The sequence below is a fragment of the Euleptes europaea genome, chromosome 20 (assembly GCF_029931775.1).
Source record: "Euleptes europaea isolate rEulEur1 chromosome 20, rEulEur1.hap1, whole genome shotgun sequence".
Classification (NCBI taxonomy): Eukaryota; Metazoa; Chordata; class Lepidosauria; order Squamata; family Sphaerodactylidae; genus Euleptes; species Euleptes europaea.
Window position 1 is genome coordinate 3,707,097 of NC_079331.1, and position 8,818 is coordinate 3,715,914.

An 8,818-nucleotide genomic window follows, 5' to 3' on the forward strand; every position below is an offset into this window, starting at 1 on the left:
AGTGGTTAAGCACGGTGGTTTGGAGCGGTGGACTCTGATCTGGAGAACCGGATTCGATTCCCCACTCCTCCACGTGAGCGGCGGATGCGGAGAACTGGATTTGTTTCCCCACTCCTACGCACCAAACAGCTGGGTGACCTTGGGCTAGACACAGCTCTCTTAGAGCTCTCTCCGCCACACCTACCTCACAGGGTGTCTGTTGTGGGGAGGGGAAGGGAAAGTGATTGCACGCCGAAGGCAGCTTGGCCATCTTCTAGGAATGGAGTAGGGGTCACTGGGGGTGTGTAGGGGAGGTAGTTGTGAGTTCCTGCATTGTGCAGGGGGTTGGACTAGATGACCCTGGTGGTCCCTTCCAACTCTATGATTCTATGCATCTTTCCTTTGATAACAAAAAAGGAAAGTTGACCAACATTTTGAAAAAGGGGATTGGGTGCCTGTTGAAGACCTCACAGATGCTAGCCAATAGCTGCCCACGGCTGCCCTTGCCCCGTTCAAACTAAACCACACTGGAACTGTAAAGAATTGCTGTTCAGAGTTCACTACGGGATCGGAAAACCAGGCACCTTGCCCCAAATGCAGAGAGGATGTTTTAAAACGACGGTCGTCCCTCTTAAAATGTAATGTCTGTTTTCACCCTCTGAGCTACACGGCAGTCCAAAGCAGTATAATAGCAGACATTATTTGAGAAACCACACAAACCTCAGCTTCGGAAAACAGCGTGGAATTTCAAGCACGGCCCCACCAATACCCACACTGGGAAATGCATAATCACTAAAACACTCGCTGACATTTTACTGGACTTCGGGGCCTGTAACAACTCCCAGATTTCAGATCGGGATCAGAATTTCTGTGTCTGGCTGGGTACTCGGGCTTCTTCCTGGCGTAAGCTCCGGCGGCCAACGTTTGAAGAAGAGACACGACCGAGTCCCAGTTCCTCGGCAGCTCAGCCGAACGAGCCGAGCCGGAATCGGGACTGAAACGCCGGTCTGGCACAGGGAACCCGAGAGCCAGGAATAATCTGTTCAAGCGTGTGTCCGCGGCCTGCTAGAGTTGCCAACTCTGAGTCAGGACATTCCTGGAGATTCGGGGGCACAGCCTGGGGAGGTCAGAGTTTGGGGAGGGAGACGATTGGCGACGCGATGCCATAAACGCCACCCTCCAAAACAGCCGTTTCCTCCAGGGGAACTGATCTCTGCCGTCTGTAATTCTGGGAGATCTCCAGTCCCATCTGGGGGTTGGCAAATCTATGAAAGCTAACCATGCATAGAGTCCAAGTGCCAAAGCAGCCATTTTCTCCAAGGGAACTGATCTCTTTCGGCTGGAGATCAGTCGTAATAGCAGGAGATCAGTTATAATAGCAGGAGATCTCCAGCTACTACCTGGAGGTTGAAGAAACAAATCAGTACAACTCGCTGTATTCAACAATTCATTAACTACATGCTAACAAAAAGACAACCACAATCAAGTGCAAAAGTACACATGAATGATATACAAATATAGTTATTTACAAAGTAGTTGTAAATAAGCATAATAGCAATCTCCAATTAACCAGGCAATAGTCTATATCCAAGGCAAAAGAAGAATTCTTCAAATCCAACTGTGGACGATAATGTTAGAATAAATGGCATGAAGTCCGAAAAAATCCATAGAAGGATTGCACTACCTGGAGGTTGGCAACCCTACCCAGGCAGTGGGATGGCATCGGAGTTTCTGCCACTCCTATGTGGAGAGATCAAATCGGAAGCAATCTCTTTACAGCCAAGGTCGCGGGGGGGGAACCGGGAATGTTTTCCACACCGCTTCCCCCTCATCAGCTTCGACAGACTCGGTCCTTTTCCTTCTCGAGATCTGGCTCGGAGAATGCAACAATGTGAGATATTTTCCTTGCCTGGAATCTGGGGAATGTGATCTCTCACCCGCTTGAGGTCTTGAAAAACAAAACACACGCGCAAGCCAGGGAATGGGCCTAGAAACCTTCATGCAAACCAAGGAACCAGAAACCCCCAGCAGTTTCTGAACCCTTTCTAATGCAGATGAGAATTATAACGCTCGGGGGTCCACCCGCTTTCTTAGAGATCTTGGCACAGGAGGCAGAATCCAGATCCCAGAGCTTGCCCTGCTATAAGATGATCTAGTCCCCTTTTTTAAAATCTTGCTCTTGTTGAGTTGCCAGCTCTGGGCTGGGAAATTCCTGGACATTTGAGGGTGGAGCGTGCGGACGGCAGGGTTTGGAGAAGGGAAGGACTTCAGTAGGGTATTTGAACCCAGATGTCCCAGATTTCCATCAACCCCCAAATGCCCAAGAAATGGGCGAATCCACCCCAGAATTCACAGCGCTTTCTCCTCCTCAAGGTCAAACACTTGTTAAGAGGACTAGTCAAGTATTCTCTATGGAAGCTTTTCAGGGGCTTTTTGTGTGCATAGCTGTTTGGGGTCACAAAGGGGGGGGGGAGTCATCTCTCTGAACTTCCGGTGTTCTGCAGCTAATTCAAGGTCAAATAGCTGTCCAAAGGGCTGACAGCAACCAAGGAGAATAAAAACAGCTGCTGACTGATGTTTTATTTTATCTGTGATGCATCCTGAGAAGAGTCCTTCCTAAATTAAAATCCTCCCAAAGGAGTTTGCTTGTATGGGATATAAACAGAAGCTTTCTTTGTTGTTGTTCGGTTTTGTTTTTTTTTGGGGGGGGGCATTCTCCATTTGGTGTTTTTGAGATGAACCGGAAGTTCAAGAAGTGCACTGAACAGAAACCTTTCGGTCCTTGCAAGCAGGGAATCATAGAATCATAGAGTTAGAAGGGACCACCAGGGTCATCTAGTCCAACCCCCTGCACAATGCAGGAAATTCACAACTACCTCCCCCCCCCCACACCCCCGGTGACCCCTACTCCATGCCCAGAAGATGGCCCAGGTGCCCTCCCTCTCATGAACCGCCTAAGATCCTAGAATCAGCCTTGCTGACAGATGGCCATCTAGCCTCTGCTTAAAATCCTCCAGGGAAGGAGAGCTCGCCACCTCCCAAGGAAGCCTGTTCCACTGAGGAACCGCTCTAATGGTTAGAAAATTCTTCCTAATGTCTAGACGGAAACTCTTTTGATTTAACCTCAACCCGTTGGTTCTGGTCTGGTGATGGGAAAGACCTCATCCCGAGACCCTGGAGAGCCGCTGCCGGTCTGAGTAGACAATACTGAATTTGATGGACCAAAGGGCTGATTTGGTATAATGGCCAATCAGAAGCCTTGCTGGACAAATGCCCCACCTGGCTCAGTTTCTGAAATCACTTGGTGGGCACCAAGAAAGATGTTGACGGATATCATGGTACCCACAGGCACCCAGCTGGGGAACCCTGAACTACAGCAGCCCTGGTGTTTCATAGCTGACCACACTTATATATTTTAGGCACAGTGTAAGAGTAACCAGAATAAGAGCTGAAGGGAAGCAGTTGTTGGGCCAGACAAATATGAGTTAATACTCACTGTAGCAAACAATGTGTTATGCAAACCGCTTGCTCAGGGAGAGACTGTGCGATGGGCCAGCCAAACGCAAGAAGGCGTCGCCCCCCTTCCCTCCGACTGGAGACAAAATCTTGTCGAGGTCACTGTGGGTTATCCAAAATCATTTGGGCATGCTTATCCAGGCGAGGCAGAACAAGCGGTTTGGTCACTGCTGCTGTGTGAGAAACTGAGGAGTGCGGAGAGGGGCAGCAAACGGTGAAGACGCCGAGTTCAGATTTCACTGCGCCCACGAAATAATCCTATTGGCCTGCCTTGTAGGGTGGTTGTTACTGAGATTATTTTATTGACAACGTTTCTAGCCGGCCTTGCTACCCGATCAGGGCACCCAGCCATTGAAAATGCTGTTCAAATGCTTATTGAGAGTAAGGTTTGTGTTGCTGTGTGAGAAACTGAGGAGCATGGAGAGGGGCAGCAAACGGTGAAGACGCCGAGTTCAAATTTCACTGCGCCCACGAAATAATCCTATTGGCCTGCCTTGTAGGGTGGTTGTAAGGATTACTGAGATTATTTGATTGACAACGTTTCTAGCCGGCCTTGCTGCCCGATCAGGGCACCCTGCCATTGAAAATGCTGTTCAAATGCTTATTGAGAGTAGGGTTTGTGTTGTCCTTGGCGAAGGAAGAAACTGTAGGGTTTAAGAGGTGAGATGAGTTGATCTTCCTGTATTAGTAGCTTATGGCATACAATCCTGTGTTCTCTCTACCTATACAGAGTTTACCAATTACTGCTTGAGCTTAATCCCTATTGTCACCTGAAATAAGACCTACATTTGCATATCTACGCATGCTGGCATTCATTTCCTGTTGTTGTTAGAGATGTGGTGAAAATCTGGCCATTTCATTTTGAGTGTGTGTGGGTGTGCAAGAGAGAACCGTACTTTTGTAGACTTGAAATGTGTTGCCAAATCCCTGTGATCTGAGAATGGTTGTCTTCCAATGGTTTACTGTCACTGTTTCCCCAAACCTGCTGCAGATTTGCTGCTATTTCTCTGAGTTCTTCCCGAAACGACTCGCATGGTTGGTCCCAGCCAATTGGATATCACGTATTCTTGCAGGTGATCCCAGCCAATCTGAGATAGTCTATTCTCACAAGTGATCCCAGCAAATCGGGGATAACATATTCTCATGAGCAAGCCTAGCCAAATGGTGATCACATATCCTCACGAGTTGATCCCAGCAAATCGGGGACCATATATTCTCACAAGTGATCCTAGCCAAAAAGGGATGACATGTTCTCATGAGCGAGCCTAGCCAAATGGTGATCACATATCCTCACAAGTGATCCCAGCAAATCAGGGACCATATATTTTCACAAGTGATCGTAGCCAAAAAGGGATAACATGTTCTCATGAGCGAGCCTAGCCAAATGGTGATCACATATTCTCACAAGTGATCCCAGCAAATGAAGGAACATATATTCTCACGAGTGATCCCAGCCAAACAGGGATAACATATTCTCATGAATGAGCCTAGTCAAATGGTGATCACATATCCTCACGAGTGATCCCAGCAAGTCAGGGAGTACAGTATATATTCTCACAAGTGATCCTAGCCAAGCAGGGATAACATATTCTCATGAATGAGCCTAGCCAAATGGTGATCACATATTCTCATGAGTGATCCCAGCCTGCTGGGGATCACGTAGCAAATGGGACGACACTGAGGTAACGCATAACCAGGCAGAGCTGACTACATTCTGGTATCAGTATGGACAAACACTTCCACCCTCTTGTCCAGGCAAAGTCTCCAAAACTCCCTGCTCCGAGCTTCCGTCTCTCATTCCCCTTAGACTACTGCTATTCCCTTTTCACAGAAAGGGAAATGCAGTCCGGTGGCTCATTCGAGGGCCCTGCCCATTGCATTCCAGGCCAAGGTGGGAATCCGAACCCAGGCCAGAGTTCAACACCTGGGCAGCTCTCGCTCACGAGATGTCACTGGAGCAGTAAACAGCTAAAGACCTCCAAACCGCCAGAGCAGGAAGCCCGAATGCCCTTTGTCCCCCGAGGAAAGGGTGTTTGCAGAGCTGAATCACAGCGGCCCGCCTCTGATCTCCAGCCCCGAACCGCTCGCATGACTCAATTCTGGTCCTGCCCCCAAGCTGCCAGAAGAACAGCCTCAGACGGGTGGAACTCAGACCTAGTTTCTCCCCGAGGCGCTCAACCCGGGTCTGAGTCGTAGCACGTAGACGGCTGACGTGACTGAAAGCTGTTCCTCCCCCCTCCCCTCCCCACCAAAATCATTGCGCTTAGAAAACGAGCGCGTCAGGGAGCCTAGATCTCTGCTTGACACGCGCGATTTCTATGCATCAGCAATTTGGGCAGGATGTGGCTCCATTACATCAGAATGTAGCCGGGTGAATCGGCTGGAGATGAGTTGTGTGATAGCAGATCTCCAGCTAGTACCTGGAGGCTGGCAACCCTGCCCTGCCCACTTTCTAAAAGTCCCGTAATACTAGAACGCGAGGTCATCTGCTGAAGCTGGAGGGGGAGAGATTCAAAACAGATAAAAGGAAGTATTTCTTCACAGAGCGCATAGTTAAATGGTGAAACTCCCTGCCCCAGGGTGTGATGATGGCTGCCAAATCAGAAGGCTTAAAGAAGGGAGTGGGCATGTTCATGGAGGAGAGGGCTATCCATGGCTACTAGTCAAAATGGATACTAGTCATGGTGCATACCTATTCTCTCCAGGATCAGAGGAGGATGCCTAGCGTATTAGGTGCTGGGGAACACAGGCAGGACGGTGCTGCTGCAGTCAAAGTCTTGTTTGTGGGCTTCCTAGAGGCCCCTGGTTGGCCACTGTGTGGACAGACTGCTGGACTTGATGGGCCTGGGTCGGATCCAGCAGGGCCTTTCTTATGTTGACCATGTTGGGGGGGTCCCCTGTGCTAAGTGGACCCCCCAAGTCAGAAGGATGGCCACCAATTCACCCGGAGGAGCCCGAGAATTCTCTTTTCAACGTGACGGGCGGCGTTCTCTCCCGTCAAATGGCGGCCTGTCTCGGTTCTGAGTTAGCCGCTGACCTCTTGGCAGAGGAAGAGAAGGCAACGGGAGGCCCCCACGAGACCTCTGCGCTCCCAAGCGGCTGTCGTGCCTCTGACTGACAGGGCACGCCGGCCCCTGGAAACAAACAGCCTATTGATCACACAGCCGACCTGCGGGACCTCGATTCCCAAAATTCCCTCCTCCTGCTCCATCCCACCCCACATGCCTCCTCCTTTTATCAATAGGCTCTGAAAGAAGACATAATGCCCCTTCTCTGACATATGAATACAAAGGGAACATAAGAACATAAGAAAAGCCCTGCTGGATCAGACCCAGGCCCATCGAGTCCAGCAGTCTGGCCGACCAGGGGCCTCCAGGAAGCCCACAAATAAGACGACTGCAGCAGTATTGTCCTGCCTGCGTTCCCCAGTACCTAATATATTCGGCATGCTCCTCTGATCCTGGAGAGAGCAGGTATGCATCATGACTAGTATGCATTTTGACTAGTAGCCATGGCTAGCCCTCTCCTCCATGAAGATGTCCACTCCCCTCTTAAAGCCTTCCAAGTTGGCAGCCGTCACCACATCCTGGGGCAGGGAGTTCCACAATTTAGCTATGCCTTGGAACATGTGAAGCAAAAAAGAAACATCTTCCGCACAGTAGAGAGGCAAGGCCTCTCTTGTTAAAGTCCCTTTCACTGTACTGCAGGGATAAGAACACTGGCATAGCTTAACAATCACCTTGGCCTACCTGAAAGGGCTGCTGTAAAGGTTAGAACAATTAGCAGATGTTGCATAAATATATCTCCTTTTAAGCTAGAACTTGGCAAAATATGGTCAGCCCCCTTCAGATACAAATACTGAGAATAAGTGTTATTGGAAAAGGGATCCGCTCCTTAATCCTAAATACGTAAGCGCAGACAGCAATTGGACAGCAACGAGGGAAAGGCCCTCTGTACGCACTCAGAGGCATTCTTCATTATCTCATATTGCTTCCTCTCTGCATCTAAGCAAGGGCCATGCTGGAAGAAGGACTGCAAAGCTAAGACCCCCCCCCCATGCCCAAATCCGTCCCATTTTGCACCATTATCGTAAACCCCGCCTGTCCCACCCCGGCCAGGAAACGTCCACACGAAACTTTAAAAATAGCCTGTTTTTTTATTTCGACACTCTTTGACAAACTTGGCCGCCTTGCTATAAATTACCCAAGCAGTGTGAAGCAACGTAGGATAGACATTTTTTTTAAAATAATAATAATAATAACAACCCGAATCGTAACTTTAAACATTGCAATGGTTATTTGAACGAGCCCTTTCCCCCCACTCCCTGGCTTCCGTCCTCCCACACTCTCTCCAAAGACCTATGGCCTATTGAGCGCTGAGGCTAGTCTAATCCATAGGGCTGCCCACTCTGGATCGGGAAATTCCTGAAGATTTGGGGGGGGGGAGCCTGGAGGAGGCAGAGTTTAGAGAGGAGAGGGACCCCATCTGGGCGTAATGCCATCGAGTCCACCCTCCAAAGCAGCCCCTTTGTCCCAGGGAACTGATCTCCGTAGTCTGGAGAAGAGCTGCAATTCCAGGGGACCCCCAGGCCCCGCCTGGAGGTTGGCAACCCTACTTAATTCAGTGTAACTGGTGCACCCTCTCCCTTTGCACACTTAGTGAGAAAGCAGAAGGACGAAGCGCGGTTTGGAGGATTTTCCTGAGAGCAGATTGCGTGATTTGAGACCTAATTGCGGGCGGCTTGCAGATGGAAGAAGGAGGGCAAAGAAGTCCTGCCTCGGAGAGAGAATTGCACAGGGGACCACTACGAAGGAGGAGAAAAGGACAGGCCCTGAGCCAGAAGAATGAAATCCCCCACACTGCTTTTTATCTTAATCCTGCCAGCCGCGCCCCTTTCATGGCTCCCTTACCTTGCTCACGAGTAAGTCCTTGCTCCCGAGCAGGCCTTTCCTTAGGAACTCTAGAGGAGGCCTTTTAAACGAATGTAGGTAGCATCTAGGGTTGCCAACCTCCAAGTGATAGATGGAGATCTTCTGCTATTACCACTGATCTCCAGCCACTAGAGATCAGTTCCCCTGGAGAAATGGCCGCTTTGGCAATTAGACTCTATGGCATTGAAGTCCCTCCCCAAACCCCACCTTCCTCAGGCTCCACCCCAAAAACCTCCCGCCAATGGCAAAGAGGGACCTGGCAACCCTAGTAGCATCCCTAACTGTGGATGCATCTAGGGTGGCCAGCTCCGGGGTGGGAAATACCTGGAGATTTTTGGGGCAGAGCCTGAAGAGGGCGGGGTTCGGGGAGGGGCTTCAATGCCACAGAGTCC